The 18,263-nt window shown below is 49.0% G+C and overlaps 1 pseudogene; it reads left to right on the forward strand.

Moving 5' to 3' along the window:
- The first annotated feature begins 730 nt into the window (after positions 1–730).
- On the forward strand, positions 731–1,417 carry LOC123162827 (uncharacterized; annotated as a pseudogene).
- The last annotated feature ends 16,846 nt before the right edge of the window (positions 1,418–18,263 follow it).

Here is an 18,263-nt window from a genome sequence, read left to right on the forward strand (position 1 = left end):
CCGTGCCTACTTCCGCTGAAACTGAGGTGGTACAAAAATCTGACGCGGTACTACCGCTCGCGAGGCGCGGTACTATCGTGCGGGCGCGGATGTAAAAAATTCGTCCGCGCCTACTAGGTAGGAGGGCCACGGTACTACGACTCCTAGGGAGCGGTACTACCGTGGGCCCCTGCGGTACTACCGCGCTGGACGAGCGGTACTACCGTGGAGGGCGCGGATGTAAAAAATTACATCCGCCCCTACTACCGCACCGGAGCGGCACAAGGCCTAGGAGCCGCGGTACTACCGCTCCAGATGAGCGGTACTACCGTGATACACAGCGGTACGACCGCGTGTACTTGCGGTACTACCGCAAGTACAGCAGTAGTCGTCAGATTTCCGCACAACCAAGATAACAAAGGGAAGCTCCAAAATGCAGGGAAAGAGGAACAAGTGTACGTGTTGATTCCACCCAAACCTTTCCGACGCGGACCCCCTCTTAATAGTACGGCTCTCCTACGACTCAAATCCACCAAAGAGAAACGTAGAACAACGCCGACTTCAATAGTCTCCGAGGGGCACCGAATCGTCTCGTGCCTAGAGATGAAGAACCTGAGAAACTCAAGGCACACGATTAGTCCGCAAATGCATTGTCATCAATCACCAAAACACCCGAGGGATAAATATGCCGTTACAACATTTGGCATCCACCTCAAAGCGCATCCACCTCCGTTCGACAGTGGTAGAGGCCATGGCAGCCGCAGCGGCAGGTGAGAACAGCAGGTTAACTGGGGTGAGAAAGAAGGGGCATGGTAAGTTCGCCGCAGCCATCAAGCACCCCGTGACGAAGACGTTGTTGTGGCTGCGGACGTACCAGTCCCCCGAGGTTGCCGCGTGCACGTACGACCTCGCGGTTAGGGAGCTGAAGGGCGCAAAGGCAGAGCTCAACTCCCCCTACCCTCCGCCGGCCAGACTGGTCAAGGAGGTGATATCTGCACCGAGGCACCGCAGCCACAGTCACGATGCACTGCTCTTTCAGGTCGTTACATTGCCACCAGACCCCACATCACTGCCTCCACCGCCGCCCAAGCTGGTAGTTTACCTTCCGTTCCCCTTTGAAGCGCCCGCCGGTGACACCCCACAGGTGCCTGCATACCCGTTCCTGCACAAGCCGCTTCCGGCATGAGCATGTCTCAGCCTGCAGCCGGCGCATGCACCTGCTCCACATCCACAACAGCCGATCCGACGGATGCAGATCGTGGCACAGGCTGAAAGCTGCTTAAGCGCCTCAAGGGAACCCCTAGGTGCTCCGTCTTGCCACCTGGTGTTCAAGAAACCTAAGTTGTTGGTCGTTTCTGTCACTCCTAGTGCTCCAATAGAAGGGACTGATGACAATTTCACCTAGCCGTGGTATTTTCCTGATTCTTCTGCTATTTAGCCTTGGTTGTGCGTTATTTTTTTAGAAAAGGAGGAGGACCCCCGGCCTCTGCATCTCGACGATGCAGCCAATTTATTAATTATTCACACAAGACCTTGCAAAGTCATACAACAGTAAGACTAAAGCCACCATCTAGGCAACATCTGCCGCTACTCCTATCCAGTTGATGAAGGAATGTTGATAGTCTGGGCCTAATACCAAATAGACCTCGGAGCCAAACCTAACATCTAAGACCCGAGGTCTCAACCAGGACTCCTACCGGGTATGGGGCACCCACCAGTCCGACGCACTCCTCAACCAGGACGCCTGCCGGGTATGAGGCCACCGCAGCTACCTGCCACCAATCCATCTTCAGTGTTGTACTGCTGCATCTACCTTGCCCGGTCTAGCTGCCATGGACGCCATCACGGCGCCAGACAACGCCACCATCCTGCGCTCATCCATCATCACACGCCCACCGGCGAGACCCCGCTGCTCCATGCTGCTGAGACCCGCCGTCGTCGACACGAGAGAAGGCACGCCACACCACCTCACGCCTCTTCCATCCGGCACCGCTCCACAAACGATGCCCCCAATAGGGAACACAACACCGCAGCGCCGCCATCGTCCGATATGAAGATCTTAGGATTTTTCCTGGAGCGGCACAAGCAGGTTGACTATAGTTGCTTGACGATGCCTTCATCAAGGTAACGACGTAGACGCCGCCATCGCCCGCCATGACCGGAGCCGGCTCGGTTTTCACCGGCGACTATGTCTCCCCAACTCGCCGTCGGTGCTAATAGTGGGATCCAAGATCCGTCACTACCAGTCTGGCCAACCGCCTTCGGTGGAGAAGCCAGTCACCACCACCATGCCCGGGCCAAGAGACCCGGACATCCTCGTGCCGCGAAGATTACCCAGGGGGGATCTCCTCTTGCCGTTGTCGAGACGAGGCGCAGCCGCAGTGGATCTCTATCTAAACCCCTCGGTCCCATACCAGATCTCATCGCAGCAAAAATCTCATCCGCCAACGGCCGCTGGAGATCTCCTTGCCACCGCAACCCGCTGCGCACTGCCGTTGGAGGAGGAGGGAGATGGACACCGTTGCACCCACGCGTTACCGCCGGCCGTGGACTGCACCACCGCCGCCGCCTCACCACAGGGGCTTCGCCCCGCGGAGTCCTCAGCGACGGCGACGGTAGTGGCAAGCGATGGCGGAGGAGGGCTAAGGACAGTGTGGACAGGGACTCCCCGGGGGCGGCGCGGCACCGCCGCCTCGGGGAAAAAGGTCGCGGCTGTGCGTAATATGCATCGAGGCCCCATAGTCGTGTGCCATCATAATCCAGAGGCAATCTTAATGTATCTATCATATAAGTTATAATTAAAAATGTATTTTCATTATTGTTCTCGTGTGTCACTACCATGTGGTGTTGTTTATCATCATGTTGTTTGTTTTTCCCAATCATGTAATCTTTTCACTCTTGTCATGTGTTTTGTGTCAGTGTGGATGCACTCTTGTCTTCAAATTTCAATCACATGCCTGCCTATCACTCGCATTTTCAACCCTAGGCCCCTTTCCTACCAACCCCGGCCCTTCTTCACTGTCCGATCTGTCATCACGGGCACAGAATTCCAAAGATAGGTCCGGCCCGAGGATATATATAGCGCCCACCCCCGACGAAGAATTCCACTCACAAAGAGCATCCAACCACACCTCACGTTCTTTTCCGTCTCGGCTTTGTACTGTTTGGCTCTCCCCATCCCTCCGCCTCCGCAGTTGGCCCTCGGCTCACCTCTCCATCTACCCGTGCAGTTCGTGTGTGGTACGGGCGATTAGCCGGGCACTAAAAGAAAAATATTCTTAAATCCTATATTCCTAACAAGTTCATTCCCACTAAAAGCAAAATATTTTTAAAAGGTTAATCCCCACTACAAGCAATTCTCTCAACATGCAGCCCTCCACCTCAGAAAGTGTTAAATGTCGGCATTCACTATTTTTTTAGCCATGCATCACATCCACTACCTTTAGGTCTTACAACGCGCACTCACCAACCTTACCAAGACATGCATGTTTGCCACATGACAATTAGTCATGTGCTTATCGAAGTCATGCATCTTAGACAAACTCATGTCATTAGCATGCCATCTTATTGATGTGGTACGGAATATTAACTCAAACTGATAGTATATATTGATCATTATGGTGTGGATTAAAGAGTGAAAATATGAACTGAAGAATGCAATACGTGCTTACAAGTATTGGCTGGTGTGTCCTCTATTTGGAAATACTAAGGGTATCGAGGTGTCTTGGCGCTGCAAGCCCCCAGTCCCATCAAAATAGTCTCTCGAGCATGCGCCATCTCCGGCGCAACTGTACCTCCACTCTCCATGCTGCATTCATGCCGGCCTAGAGGGGACGGGACCGGTCACAAGAGCCGGCATTGAATGGGAGTGCTGGCCGAGCGCCACCCCCGTCATGTCCCGGTCTCCCCACCGATTCAATGCCGGAGAGACGTAACAAGATGGGGCGACGAGATGACTATCTACCGCATTGAAGTCGGCTCTCATCTGTGCGTGAGTCAACAATTAACAGACGAGATAGCCAAGAAACACACTCTGGTGCCCGCACTGAAACTACTTGATGTTTGGTTTGGTCTATGCATGTTATTTACACGTGGCCGCACACAACTTGATCCGCACCACACCACGTCCATTTTTGTTCCTCCTACGTGCACCCCCTCTACCATGGCAAGCTTTAGAGCGAAGTGGGAGACCATCTGGTCGGAGAAGAAGCACGAGTTGGCCAGCCTTGCGGCCGACTAGCAGCATTGTCATGTGCGACGAATAGAGGCCGGCTACCCGGAGGTGAGAGACGACGACGAGCCGGCACCCCCGTCCGCGCAGGTCCATCGCGAAACGACACTTCAACAACGTCATGACGGAGGAGCAGCCGCCATCACCAGTGTTAGTGTTTTGTCTGGCGCGGGGGGCGCAAGGCTACAACCTCTCCAACCTCCCACATCACCGGCTGGCTGAGGGCAAATTTATGGCGACTTCGCAAGTGAGGAGGCCACGGTGGCCATGGCCTCGGAGGACTCGAACTTCGTCGACCAGCAGGGAGGGCTCTATGAGACCACGTGCAACGCTCGCGCCGGCTGGAACGTGGTAATGGTGGAGGCGGCCACGGCCTCTTAGGCGATCGTTAACAGGAACAGGAACATCGGTAGTTCCGCGTCACAAAGAGTACCATCGTGCCAAAACGACCATGAGTCCGGCACGTCCATGTCCATCTTGGACCTCACACGATCAGTGACGTCCAAGCAAGAGAATTCAGCGAGGAAGAATAGGACATGGGAGATGAAGGCGTCCATATCCCATGTGGGCATGCCCGTGTCCCATGTCTTACTCTTCATCGCCGGCGAGCCACAACTTCACTTCGCGGAGCTTAGGCCCGGCAAAGATGCCGGACATGGGGAAGATAGGACATGGAACAAGGACACCTCCACGGTTGGCGAAGATTTAGACTAGATTAACATTTCATGTTAAAAAATGTCATGTACACTTTTTAAAATGAAATATGCAAAAAAATGTCACGAATTTAGTCCAGTTTAAATGATCCTCCGGTTTGCTCAAATACCGTTTAAAATGTGTCCGGACATTTGATGGATAGGGTTGCATGGTCGGGTCCTGTATCACTATCCGTGGACAGATACTATCTCCGTTTTAGAGGATAGCGTCGAAGATACCCTAATGCCTTTTTTCTGGAAAAACTCTAGAATGCTATGAGACTTTTTGGAGATATGTTTACGGAAATGAGAAAAATAGAAATACGGAATATTAATTTGACAATCTGACTTGATGTTTTTTTATCAGAAAAAATAATTTAATTTATTTTGAAAATTCCTTAAACCTTTAAATTCCTAACTTAGCAATGATGCTTAACCACGTTGGAAAGAAATGCATCGGAAGAAAAGACAACGTTCGTTAAGAAAGACAAACTTTACATATAAATTAGGTCTCATCCCATCAGTTAACACACGTAATCTAGGTCTCATCCCATCTGGGGCATCAGATAATAAGCTAGACTGACGTGTAATGTGCCTGTATCCGGCACGTAAATATTTGGTGGCGAAGAATGAAAAATGTTTTTAATGTTTGCCAAATTTTATCAGGGAACAACATTCGTGGAAGTCATGGAACAAATAATCTATTTTGGAGTGCCGATTGTTCTTTGTGCCACGATATCCATGAATGTCATTCCCTGATGAAACTTGGCAAAACTTAAAACATTTGTCATTCTTTGCCACCAATTCTTTTTTGAAATTTTTGAATTTATTTTGATTTTACTATTCATGGTGGTATCATAAGAGCTAAAACTCATAGGGGCACTTTCCAACACTTTTTTCATGAATGCAAATGACACTGGCATACAGGTAATGTTTGTCCGAACATTTTGGTATCTTATTTGCATTTTTCTGATTGAGTATGAATTAGTTATGAATTTTTTAAACTGACGGTCAAACGTTCAAAAGGCAAAAGCATATGAGGAGCGAAGTGACTTGGACAGAACTGGTGACTTTTGAAAATTAGGGGTAAAACAGACGAGTGGGACACAACTAGGGGCATAAATCTAATTATCCCATCAATGATGCCTTCACTAGTCTCAGTCTCTACGGCGGTATGAAAGTTGATCTATATACATATTTCTCGGGGTGGTCGCATCCTTGAATTCTGGTATATCGGTCATTATTAACATCACCAGAAATATGAAAATGATTGAAAAAACTTATAGTATCTCCTGTAAGGTTATATCTACAGTACCGTACGGTCTTGAAGATACTATTTTTATTTAACAAGAACAGTGAGAAACATTATAGAGTAGCAATAGTTTTATGACCATGTTTAAAGTGGCAATTTATAAAATCCCAACAAACACACCACCGATCGATTATATCAAATTGATCCGATCATGTCAGGTAGCTTACCGGGACATGGTATTGAAGATCCAAAAGACGGAGAATCATCTAGATACTACTATGGACCCTAAGGTCCTAACGAGGCAGCCAAGTTGAGGAAGAAGCCTCTAGCAACCGGCCTCCAGATTAGATATTCGCTAAAAGGGAACTTGTGGCGGCGAAAAAATTCTTCTAAAAATAAGACGATTTGATATTTATAGGATTTTATGGCGGTTGAATCAATGTAAGGTGGTACAGGTGGGCCCTGCATGCCCTGGTGGCATGCCACCTGGCTGTGTGGGCCCCCTATGGCTCTCTCGTTCCTTCCCGAAGCTTGACGGGTCCTTTGTTGCCTGAAAAAATCATGTTAAAGTGGCACTTCTTTTTGAGATTCCAAGATATTGATAAAACATGCAGAAAACATGAACTTACAATGGGCACTAGATTATTAGCTTAGTCCATAAAAATAACTAAAAATGCTATAAAATATATAAAAATAATAATATAATAGCATGAAACAATAAAAAAATATAGATACATTTAAGACATATCTGACGCGGTGAGAGAAATAAAAGGATATATGAGTGGAGGAAGCCAAATGTAACTGGCCTAAGGAAAAGACCCCGAAGGCCCATTGATCCTACCTGGGGTGGCCAATGGTGAAGACCAAAATAACCCGACATGGAGCGAACGATGCTGACAGCTGGCACCGACTCGAGAGCCGATACTGCAGACGCAACCAAGCACCTGGTTGGCCTAAGCAAACCAGCCACAAAGACACCGGCGCGAGGTCTAACCAGCCAGGCACCCGCGCGAGACCGGATGGTGTGACCGACTTGGCCTAGCTGGTCAAACCCAACCGTCCAAGTAGTAGGCGTAAGACTAGCCACAATGGAGAGTAACATACACTACTAACATACACATATCCCTATACTATATTACTACCTCAATAGTGGGTAGTAACATGAGTGTGGTAACATGCAAAGCTTCATTTATTAGGTTATAGACTCATATTGCATTGGGACATGTGATGTTACAGTAACTAGCTAACACTACTAGGAAAAGGCCTACTAGTGGCGCACCAGTTTTGCCTACTAATGGCGCACTACTAGTGCGCCACTAGTACCACGCCACTAGTATTATATACTAATGGCGCACCACTGGTATGCCATTAGTATCTGGTATACTAATGGCGCACCATGCCGTGCGCCATTAGTATAAAGCAACATGCGCCATTAGTATGCCTCCCAGGGGGCCATATTTACCCATGTGCTTTGGCATATTAATGGCGCACTGTGGTGTGATGCGCCATTAGTATCCTTTGGCATACTAATGGCGCACTGTGTGGTGATGCGCCATTAGTATCCTTTGGCATATTAATGGCGCACTGTGGAGTCATGCGCCATTAGTATTAATATTAGGTTTTTTTGTTTTTTTCTGATTTTTACACAGGTTACAAAATATATTATTTGACAGAATATAGACAACACCACACAGCAACAGCAGATTCATCGAATACAATAGAAGGTTAGTCTCCGAATACAATTCATCATATTAGTCTCCGAATTCAAAAGACCGAACAAAGATAGAACATTACAAGTCTCGCAGACCGCGAGTAGCGAGTTTGTCTTCACATTACAAGTCGATATCGATCATCGAAACTACCATCACATAGAATAGAGCTGCGGTCATCACGATAAGCATCATCGCGATGAAACTGGTCTTCATCTGGTTCCTCCAACGCTCCCTCCTCTCTCCCGCTAGATAGCGGGCGTATCTAGATTCCGCCTCCGCCCTAGTGGTGTACCCTTTGTAACTCTTACCGCTGAAACGGTGAACCTGTCTCCGACACTCCTCCCAGTCGTCATAGACTCCGGGAATCTTACCCTTGTACACGACATACGACGGCATCTCTATGCACAAGCCAAACAACAGACAATACATAAGCAATACATAAGTATGCAACAAAAGGATCGGAAGAGAAAAGCAAGACATTTATAGCACGATTTTTGGTCCTACTAATAAATAGTATCGATTACATCTAAGTTGAACGACTGTCCAAACCAAAGAGACATACAAGTTCATTAAAGTCTAATATTACAACATGAGCTAATCGATGTTTCCGAACTACAAATAGCATCACTACTTTTAACTCGACTCATGGGACCGGAGCGTGGATGAAGCCGCCGTCTTTCGTGATGGTCATGAAGTCGCAGGCGTTGTCAGCCTGCATTTCAAGCGTTGTGTCTATCTCCCTGTTGGACGGTTGATCTCTGAGGTAGAACTGCCCTGAGGTACAAAGGACATCTTGATGGATGATTTCTGCAAACTCCGACTGGATGCGAAAGAATTCTTGTCAGAGGTCCGCGTCCTGGATTGCCGCCAAGCTTGCGTCCCAATCTTTGATATTATTTGGTAGCAGAAGGTGATTATGGTCCCGTACGATCGCCCTCATGTGATGGAGGGCGTAGTAGGCATCCTTCTGACCGCCAGGCAGCTGCTTGACGCAGGGGAACATCGTATTGTGGGTGAACACGTGTCTGCCGTACCTATGAACTAGCCTCTTAAAGGTGCCTCTAGATGTGGCGTAGCCGGGGAGAGCACCATCAAGAACTTTCTTGATATTTGTGTAGTCTATCTTGGAGTCACGGTCTGGGTCGAAATACGTGGACGTGGAATATTTTGGGCTTAAGAGGATGAGTGTGCAATGTGTGCCACTGCACAGAACACGGAATGTTAGAAAAAAAAGAACGATCGAAATCTAAGAAATCATATGTTACGGGGCGGTAGGGATGACTTACTCAGGAAAGTAAGGCACAAGGAAGTTATCCTTATCTGGGTTTGCTAGAATGACGCCTTCGAGGTGTGAACTCGCGACTTGCCGGTCCCTAGCGCTGCCCAAGATCTTGGCACGCATGTAGAAGGGGTCGACTATCACGATGTCCGGGTCTTGTCTCGAATGATCCGCATCTCCATACTCAGCGAAAACAGCCGAACGAAGGTGTACTGCAGCGGATGAAGATTAAACATAGCAAAGATGTCATCAAACCGCAGGACCATCGTACCCCCGATGGCGCCATCCACAAAGCCCTTGCCCTCTGGCACCTTGGCCACGAAAACTGGGTATGCCACATCATTCTGGGAGAGACGCATCTTCTCCAAAGAAAGAACACTGTCATGCAGACTCCGCATAGCACCAGTTGCAGCATTGAGCATATTTGTCTGTAGCATCGCCCTACCCGCCACATGCACCCTCCTCGAGATATCCTTAGGTTTAGGTGGCCCGTCCTGAGCACAGATCGTACTCGGTGCCGGCTGGCTCGCACCGGCGCCCTTGTTAGTCTTTCATTTCCGTCCCTTCTTCTTGATCTGCTGTAATGGCACCGAGTTCTGCTCACAGACCGCCTTCTTGAGCATGTTGGGGCTGATAATATTTCGCACCTCAACTATCTGATGCTCGGTGAAGGCGGGAGCTGGAGGCGTCTCCTAAGAACTGAACGCCAGACGACGCCTGTTGCAATTGGATTTCTTCGACGTACCAACTAGATCACGGTCGTCTTGGTTGGGTTCTTGAGAAGGAGGCCCACAGAACTCGTCACCGTACTCATGTTCGGCAAAGTACTTATCGACGTTGGTAAATGTATCATCGTCGTTGTCGTCATCGTCCGGATCCTTTGCCATATGAATGTCCACATCCTATGCCATAGGGATGTCCAGCATGTCCTGTAGCGTTGCGGTGTTCTTGCCATGTCTTGGCGCCGGCACGACTGGCGGTCTTGTCTGTGGGGTGGTGTCCCCCGCCCCCAAATGAATCTGGCTCTTCGGCCAAAGCAGGGGCCAGTTTACGCAGGCGCTGAGGGTCATCTCATCTTCTTCGTCGGCCCCAGCGGGTCGAATCGGAGGTAACAGCTCGTCGTAGCCTGGCAGCACCCAAACCAGTTCAACCCTATACACTATGGTTGGCATCGGATTACCGTGGAACACGGGGTTGCCCGGTTGAAGGATTTTCCCTTGGTGACATCGACCAACTCGCCGCCCACGAAGTGCAGGAGAGTGCAAGGAACGTCGGCGGCGCACTGCAAAAACATGTAGGGCGTCAGGGATGCCCAGTCAAAGGCAAGGAGATGAAGTCATCGGCCAAGAGGCTTAGTTACCGTGATGCCGTCGGCTAATGTCGAGGCATTGCCAACGGCGGGTGTGCAACTGACGGAGGGGCCGCTTGCTGGCGAGGTGCCGGCCTGCGTACACCCGGGTGCGTTAAGCTCCAATGCCCGTGCCGGCGCCGGAGACACGAATACCGCCTCCGCCGGAGACACCAATGGCGCCGCCTGAGACACCAATGGCGCCGCCTGTGCGTTGTGCGAGTTGCTGGCCGTGAAGCTAGGAACCGGGGGAGGCCCCTGTTGGCCGCCCGCAATCCACGTCGTCAGCCCCTGAATCAACATAGGCACCATGGCGGTGAGCATCGTTCCCAGTTGTTGTTGCACTTGCTCTTGGATAATCTCTGGAATCCGCGCCACTTGTGCCTTGAGTGCTTCAACCTCGCGCGACTGGCTTTCCGAGCTGGTCTTTTTCTCCTTTCGCCCACCAACGGTATAGTATGATGACCATTTTGTGGACAAGCCTTTGCCGGCCACACGACCAGCTGACGACGGCTTATTGAGCTTATCCTTGTTTTTCATTACGTTCAACGCCCTATTTAAAGGGGTGTCGAAAGAGGAGCTCTGAGACGACCCCGCGCTACTGCTTTCAGTGTCCTGCGGAAGAAACGTGAACCATTTAGAAATATTGGGGATTAATTAGAATGCAACCATATGGAGCTAATTACGCGGGGGTGTATTCCTTACCAGAACAAGCTCAAGCGCCCTGGTCCTCGGATCCGTGGTAAGCTCCTTTGTTACCGGGTCCTCCTTGTACCGGGCCCTGACATAGTTCCTGGTCTGCTTGTCATGGTATTTCTCAAAGCGGGGCGGTAGGCCTTGCTCGGCATGCTATGCTTCCTCCTTCTCCCATATAGGCTCCGCCACTCTGTAACCGCCGGGACCGAGTTGGTGGACCCCTAAGTTCAAATCCCACATTTCTTTCCCCCACTGACTTGATTCAGAGGTTGCGCTGCTCTCGCACTTGATCTTTAACTCCTTGTAGTCATCTTCGCTGATCAAAGGATATTTCGCCTTGATCTTCTCATAACTATCACCTTTTTCAATCATTGCCTTCACCGTGCTTCTCCAAGTAGATAGGGTCGTGCTCATCTTCATGAGGGCGGAGACTGTTCACTTTATTCCTTGAGAGGCATGTGTTTGCAAAGTCAGCGGGGAACTTGTATCGTTCGTGCAGCTTCGTGAAGAGGAGGCTGCGCAATATCCCTCGGTCCTTATGCCTTAGGTTCTCGGTGTTGATCGAGACGATGCTCCGGAGAATGCACTCGCGCTGAACCGAGTACCCCTTGACTAATTCTTTGGGCGCCGTTGGATGCCCATCGGAATTCACTTCAGTAAATTCCTCCTTGATGTCCTTCCGTTGCCTCTTCGGTTGGCTGCCATCCGTGTGTGCGCCGCCATCATCAGTGGTGGCATCCTCGGCGGCACCATCAGTGGTGTCATCCCCGACGCCACTAGGCGTTGTGTAGTCAGGATCGGTGTCTTTTGCGGCGTCCTCATAGCGGTGAGGTTCTTCCTCCATCTCCTGGGACAGCTCCCAGAATTGCTTGCCGCCCGAACCGCCGGCCTCATTGTTGTGGGCCATGTTTCGCTCTCAATAGGAAAAAAGTTTGGTCAAAAAGTTGGTTATTGTCAAGGAACAAGATCATGGTCTCATCATTTAGGGTTTGTCGACACCGAGGCATCCTAAAAGCTAAGATTTTATCATTTAGGGTTTGTCAACCCCGAGGCACCCTAAAAGCCTAAGCGTACATCATTTAGGTTCTCATCGACACCGAGGCACCCTAAAAGCCAAGGTTTCATCATTTAGGGTTTGTCGACGCCAAGTCACCCTAAATGCTAAGTTAAGTTTTCATCATTTAGGGTTTATCGATGCCGAGGCACCCTAGGTTGGGCCTAATCACTTGGCACTAATCACTTGGCTCTATTGCCACCTATGTTGGTTTTATCATTTAGGGTTTATCGATGCTAAGGAGAATTCTAAGTTGGGCCTAGTCACTTGGCTCTATTGCCACCTATGGTTTAATACAGCAAGAATAAAGGGGCAGTTGATCCTACTTAATTAAGTACTAAGATACCCCGGCCCATGCATTAATCGCAAGTACCCCATATGTCCTATTTTTAGCAAAGTCATGCTAAAATTCACGGAAAATTTCAGCATGACCTTTACTGAAAATAGGACATATGGAGTACCCGAATTTGCCGGAACGGAAGTTAATCGACATTCCGGCAAACTCAAGGGCCTCTCGGGGTACCTGCAAAATCATTATCCCAGTACAACATCATCACAAGTACAGCAACAACAATGAAGTCGCCAATGGGTCATTTCAGAAGATCACAAGTAGCATCATCACAAGTACAACATCATCAAAAGTACAACAGCAGCAGCAGTGAATACAGGCATAACAGCAGCAGCAGCAGATTTATTCTTCTTCTTCATAAACACTAATTATCTAGTTGAGCAATACAGCGACAGTGTGAACAAATAAAAACACAAACGACACCTACATATTTTTGTACCTCTATGGTTGTAATTCAGTTTCAAGGGTTTTATAAGTATTGCTTGTCAAATTCTAGTTAACTCCTTACAATAATTTGGAATTTGACCACAAGGAGTTGTCAACAAGAATGATCCAATAAAACATTTTTTTAGATGACCTATAAGACAAACTGAAAATAGTTGTTGTTGCTGAACTAATCTTACCATTATAACCTGTTCATCATTCAGCCATAGTTGTTGTTGCTGCTACAATTTCAGCAAGCAACATGCCTAAATCCAGTGCTTGTTTGACTTTACTGAATTACCAACACATGGCTCACAACACATTTATATTTTGTCAGGTCACACAACACATGCCTGAGGAGGAAGATTGAATTTTCTACAGAAGCATCATCAGGTACACTTCAACATGTGCTAGCAGCAACAAATGGTCAAAATTCATTCTTATTTATGGTCAATATTTATAACCTATCAACAAATGCAACAATATTGAGTAATCTACTTCAAATAATCTGTTGCAATTTGATCTATTACATAAACATGGTTGATCTTCATTTTGCATAAACCTGGTTGAGTATTACAGATCAATTGACAGCAAATTAACCTGGTTGGAATTCATACAGCAACAGTAACAATTAACAAAACTTCTTTTGCATGCATTTATCACTCCAGAAAACTTACGGTAACAAGTGAGAAGCATCTCGGTCTATGCTCAGATGACTAAATGCAAATAGAGTGATTTGGTTCTATAATATATGTTTTCCCATATATAATTGCAAGCAGCCACAATTATTCGATAACCGACCAACACGAGTTGTTTCTTTCTATAACTAAACTAACTAACGTGGCCCGCATCAATTTGCCGCCACAGTAGCAGAAATCATTCTTTAACCAGGCAAGTTTCAGCTGGCAAAGTGTCACGATTCAGACAACAGAGCAGCTAAGCATAGCAAGTGGCTAGTTTAGTCAGTATACTAGTACTCTTTAGAAAGCATGAGACATATATTACCTGGAGGAGACTTCGTCGGAGAGTTACCTGTGAATTGAAAATACAACGAGATCAACAAAGGACAGTAAGATATATACTGAAATTATCATAAAAAAATGCCAGCTACTGCCATGGTCAAAGAATAGATTATGATAGCTGGACAAGTACAGGTCAAACTAGATAGTTTTCAGAACCGGTTTAACCACCGCAGGATAAAACAATGCATCCAAGACTGGGCTTAGACTAATATCCTCATAGCATAATCTGACAATCTGACACCCTAAAGTCGCTGGATAAAACTAAGATTAGCACCACATGTGGGGTGGGGGAGATGGGGGCATCTGGCACTCTTGATGCCTCCAAACTTTTTTTTCTCTCCATTGCAAGCCACCTGGTCCAAGATTTCACATCTAGATTTTGCCTTTTTTCTTAATTGCCACCATAGTCAGATCAAACACGCATTACTTAAGCGTCTACAATTAACCGTCCTAGCAAACTCCTAAACCAAACGCATCTGAAAATGAAACAAAGAAACATTTCATGCGGACAATTCCTAAAAAAGGAGGGAGGGGGAGGGGGGAAATGAAACTATTGTACTGAGAACAGCAAATTCAAACTCACAGCAACAAATTGAACAGTGAGTAAGCCTGAAGATTTGAAGTCTAGCTAGGAAGGTTAATTATCTGCCACAGGTCTGCTAAAATCTCATCTTGGTTTTGGTCGACAGCGACAGCTGCTCGTCAAACCCTAGCTACTTAATTCTCCAACCCCCTTTCCTTGTCAAAATTTCTCCAACCCCCAACCCTAGAACACATCAGAAGGAAATCAAGAGGGGGAAGAGGGGGAAGCGGCTCGGGTGCTCACTGGGGAGGTCGAGGGCGACTCGGGGTAGCCGGAGCTAGTCGAGGCGGCGTGAATTCGGCGTCCAGCAATGGCGATGGTGGCCGAGGAGAAGGAAATCGGCGGGCGTCGAAGGGATGGCTCGAGGGCGTCCGAGCTTGTCCGGGTCGTCGTAGTCGAAGAGGAAGACGACGGCGGTCCTCCTGGGCAGGCCGCGCGGTGTTGGATGGCGAGCACGTCGAGGGCGCAGGCGGGACCGCGGCGGAGGGGGCGCTTGAGCGGGAGGACGTCGAGGGCGCTCGGCTCGGGGACAGCGAGGGAGGCGGCGAGTGAGGCGGTGCTCGGCTCAGAGACGGCGAGGGAGGCGGCGCTCAGCTCGGGGACGGCGAGCATGGGGGAGGGGGGCAGTGGGTGAGATCGATGAGGCAGGGGAGAGATTAGAGAGAAATGTGAGAGATTGGGGATTTAGTGTGGGGGGAAGCTTACTAATGGCGCTCCCCGCAGCGGTGCGCCATTAGTATGTTTTTTTAGATAGCAATGGTGCACCCCCAGCCAGTGCGCCATTAGTAATCTTTTTTTTATATAGCAATGGCGCACCATCCAGAGATGCGCCATTAGTAATCTTTTTTTATATATATAGCAATGGCGCACCACCCAGAGGTGCGCCATAAGTAATTTTATTATTATTATTTTTTGTTGCATCTAATAATTTTTAAGAAAATGAATACGAATATGAAACAGTAATATTTTTTTATAAAAATAGTAATAATTTTTTTAAAAATATCATCAAATTTGTTATTTGGAAATATTTATGAATATGAAAAAATATCATCAAATTTATTATTTGAAAATATCATCAAATTTGTTATTTGAAAATATAATCAATTTTTTTTTGCAGTTTTAGTTGCATTCATTTGTGACGGTGGAGTGGGCCGGGGAGGGTGCGGGGGAGGGTGCGGTGGGTCGGCGGCGGCGGTGGAGCGAGGAATGGTGAGGGGGACCGATCGGCGGCGGCAGCCGGTGGAGTGGGGGAGAGGGTGCGGGGGGGTGCTCGGCGGCGATGGAGCGGGGGGAGGCTGCGGTGGGTCGTCGGCGGCGGTGGAGCGGGGGAGGGTGCGAGGGGTCGGCGGCGGCGGCCGGTGGAGCGGGGGAGGGTGCGGTGGGTCGTCGACGGTGATGGAGCAGGGGAGGGTGCGGTGGGTCGTCGGCAGCGGTGGGGCGGGGAAGGGTGCGGGGCCGGCGGGTCGGCGGCACCAGCCGGTGGAGCGGGGGAGAGGGTGCGGGGGGTGCTCGGTGGCTAGGGGGGACCGGATCTGGCGAGGTGGGATAGCGATCGAGATGGAGGGGGATCGAGATCGAGTGTCCATGAAATTTAAAAAATATTCATGAGTTCAAAAATAAAGTGCCCATGAAATACAATCGAGAAATGAAGGCTACAATTTAAATACAAACGATCTTAGCTAGCTATCTGTTCACAATCTTCTTGCCCTTATTTTTCGTCAATGGAGTTCTTCTCTTGAACGGACGTCCTTTAGGTAGGGTGGTCCTACTTCTTCTTGTGTTGCATGCTGATACTTCATCGTCGTCGTCATGTTCCATCTTCGGGTCGCCGCACTTGTCAAAGTCTTGCTCATTGGCGACTTCATCCATTCCGATGATCTTCCTTTTGCCTGTCCTCACGACAACACGACTGGGCTTTGGCGGGTCGGTAATGAAGAATCATTGGTCCACTTGGGAAGCCAGTACCCATGGCTCATTTTTCGCGGTGACGTTTGCGCCCGCGGTCTTGGATTTGGCTTTGGGTATAACCATGGTGGTGAATACCGGTCTTCTTTTATGACGATCTTGGCCCATCTGACACGGAACATCGGGACCTTCTCTCCAGCGTAGCTCAGCTTCCAAATCTCCTCGATCCTTCCGTAGTATCTGTCCTTGTCGTTACCGGTGTAGGATTCCATCATTACCCCGGAGTTCTGATAACCATCGCTCTTCATGTCCTTTCCCTCGGTGTAGAATGTGTAGCTATTGATATCGTATGCCTCGTACGTCATCAGGTTGTGCTCTGTGCCCTGTGACAAGGCGAATATGAGTTGTTCTTCCGCGGAAGAATCCTCATGTAAAGGGTACGACAGAAGCTTCTGCTTGAACCAATGCCTGTAACATGAGTTGTGCTCTTTGATTATATCTCCGTCCGTCCTCTGTTGGCCTCGGTCATTGTACGTCTTCTCAATAAAGGTTTTGTGCTCTACCACCCAAGGATCGACCATGTCTATGTGTTGTAGCGCGACTAGGTTTGCTCTTTCAAAGTCGGCGAGTCGACCCTCGAAGTCGACATGCATTTCACGGCGACCCTCACGGTGACCCCATCCAGCGAGCCTGCCCAGATGCCTGTTGACGGGCAGACCAACGGGGTTCTCGATGCCTAGATAATTCATGCAGTAGGAGATGCACTCTTCGGTCAGAAAGCCCCTGGCTATGCTTCCCTCTGGGCATGACATGTTGCGAACGTATCCTTTGATGACACCATTCATCCTTTCGAACGGCATCATGCTATGCAGGAACGTCGGCCCGAGTTGGATGATATCCTCCACGATAAGGACCAGCAGATGCACCATAACATCGAAGAATGCGGGCGGGAAGTACATCTTAAGCTCGCATAGTATCACCACGATCTCTTCCTGTAGCCTTCTGAGTTGCCTCACGCCAACCGACTTCCGAGAGATGACGTCGAAAAAGTTGCATAGGCCAAATAGTGTTTCACGGACGTGCGCGTACATGATCCCACGGATTGCAACTGGAAGTATCTGCATCATCAGCACGTGACAGTTGTGAGACTTCATCCCGCTGAACTTTTGCTTCGCTGTGTCTAGGTATCTGCTTATCTTCCCCGCATAACCGTAAGGAAGTTTTACTCCTACCAGGCAGGTGAAAAACTGATCGATCTCCTCCTAACTTAGAGTGAACACACGGGAGGGTAGTCATTTCCGGTCTTCTTAGCTTTTTTGCCTTTGCGACGACTTTTCGTGTCCTTCTTCGCCTCACCATCATCATCATTAGCGTGAAGCTCCTCCCTGATGCCCATTGATTTCAAGTCTGCCCTTGCTTTCGGCCCATCTTTGGTCCTCTCTGGCATGTTGAGCAGGGTACCAAGCAGACTCTCGCACACATTCTTTGTGATATGCATGACATCAAGGCTGTGAGGCACACGATGGATCTTCCAGTACAGCAAGTTCCAAAAAACAGACCTCGTTTTCCATACCTTCAGCAGCGGCTCTGGCGCCTTTCACTTATTTCCCGGCTCTGGCACCTTTTGCTTCTTTCCCGGCAGTGGGCAATCTTTCCAATTTTTCAACAGCTCGTCTATTTCCTCGCCGCGCCTCGTACACGGGCGTCTTCGGGGTTCGGTTTCACCATCGAACAGATA

This window comes from Triticum aestivum, chromosome 7B, assembly GCF_018294505.1.
Source record: "Triticum aestivum cultivar Chinese Spring chromosome 7B, IWGSC CS RefSeq v2.1, whole genome shotgun sequence".
Taxonomy (NCBI): Eukaryota; Viridiplantae; Streptophyta; class Magnoliopsida; order Poales; family Poaceae; genus Triticum; species Triticum aestivum.